The following is a 1,881-nucleotide window of genomic DNA, read 5'->3' as shown; positions in this document are numbered from 1 at the left end:
GTAAATAGGCTTTGAACATGAGTAATCCTCACCTCTGGTCCTGATATATATATATATATATATATATATGATATATATATGATATATATATATATATATTATATATCATATATCCTCTTTGTACACCAATATCCAGCACTGCGATGGTATATTTGCTTGTCAACAGTCCCATGCACTGTTACAAACACAATGCTCTGATTTTGTTCAAGATAGAGTGGTGCATCAATAACATTTTCTTAATGCTTGACAATCTATCAACTGCTGAGAGGTGTCGCTATGGGAGCCTGCTTCTCCCCTAGTTACGCATTTCTTCATTTGGGCTGGTTGGAGGAGCTGGGTCTTAAGGTTGCACATTCTGTTGGCTGGAGCAGACACATTGTGACCTGGCTACGCTTTATTGATGATGTTTTTGTTATTTGGAATGATACCATTGACAGTGCACTTGTGTTTATTTCTGCTCTCTATTCCAATAACCTTAACCTTGAATTCAATGCCAATATCAGTGCAACCTCTGTTGAATTTCTTGACGTCAGTATCTACATTGCTAACGGCACACTACATTCCAAGCTACACAGGAAACCAACTGCTGGCAACTCCACATTGCATGCCTCAAGTTTCCACCCCAGACATCTAATTGCCAGCGTCCCATATGGCGAAATGCTCCGGCTGCACAGGATTTGGAGCTCTGACAGGGACCTCACACAGTGCTAAAATGATGCCCACTGCAGATTTAGAGCGCAGGGTTACCTTGAACACACTATTGCTACAGCAATAACCAGAACCAACCTAATAGCAAAAGGTGGTGAAGGTTAAACAGGATTGTAAAAAAGTGTCAGGATCCTTCTATCCTGCGATCTGGTATTTATCTTGGACTATAACCTTGCTAAATACTACCTATAAAAGCTATCCCTTTCTTCATTTGCTGACAGGAAGATGTTCAGTTCCTGATTTTAAGGAGGAGAATGGATCAGAATTCTCAAACTAGGGTCTGTTGCAAAGGTATGTTCCAAATATGGAAAGCCAGTAAAAGTCCGGAGGTTTAAATCACACAGTGCAGCAACCTAGGATGGTCATGTGAAGAATGTCAGATGGGTATTGTAGTATGGGAAGGAGCTCATACATGATGAGGAGTCAGCAATTGATTTTTCTTGTGAGGGTTTCAATAGGAACTCAATCAGTGATGGAGTCCAATGTGAGTAGCAGGGAGTATACCTGTGTAAATAGTTCTGAAAATGAAAGTGTTGAGCTTTCAATTTCCTCTGGGATTAGATTGCTGTTCAGGTCAAACAGATGGGCCCTGAGTAGAACTCCTTCAGTGAGACTCAAAGACTGTGCGTGACTGTGTTCCCTTTTTGGGCTTGAAATTTTCCCTGTCTCTATTTCCTTCTTGTCTTTTTGCCTCTCACTGAGGTGTTGCTCCTTTGTTATGGGTGAAAATGTGTTGCATATTCCTGCTTCTTATCCTTCTAGTCTTTCCCCAAAGTCATCTGTGGAATGCTTTTTACTGTGGACTGTAAAGGAAAAAAGGTGAGCTCTTACTATTTCTCATATTGCCTCATCTTCATGATTTTTTTTTTCACCAAGCAGCATCAATGTACATCCAATTTGCAATATTCACTTTCATGCACAAGTTCCAACCTCACCGTGCCCACATTGACAACCAGAGAAAAATACAAACTTTCAGAATAATCCCCGGCATATGACTCAATACCTGTTAAAAAAAGATTACAATCAAAGGACCTTACATCTGACCCACTCGTGTCACAGCTATGACCGGACTGAACATTTACATTGATGCTATTGTACCAAGGGGTCGTATTGGATAATTGTCCCCTTCCCGTGTCCATGTGTCTCTCTACATTTTATAATCAAGAATCGTCG

Source organism: Lissotriton helveticus, chromosome 9 (genome assembly GCF_964261635.1).
Source record: "Lissotriton helveticus chromosome 9, aLisHel1.1, whole genome shotgun sequence".
NCBI classification, from domain to species: domain Eukaryota; kingdom Metazoa; phylum Chordata; class Amphibia; order Caudata; family Salamandridae; genus Lissotriton; species Lissotriton helveticus.
This window is presented reverse-complemented; position numbering follows the sequence as displayed.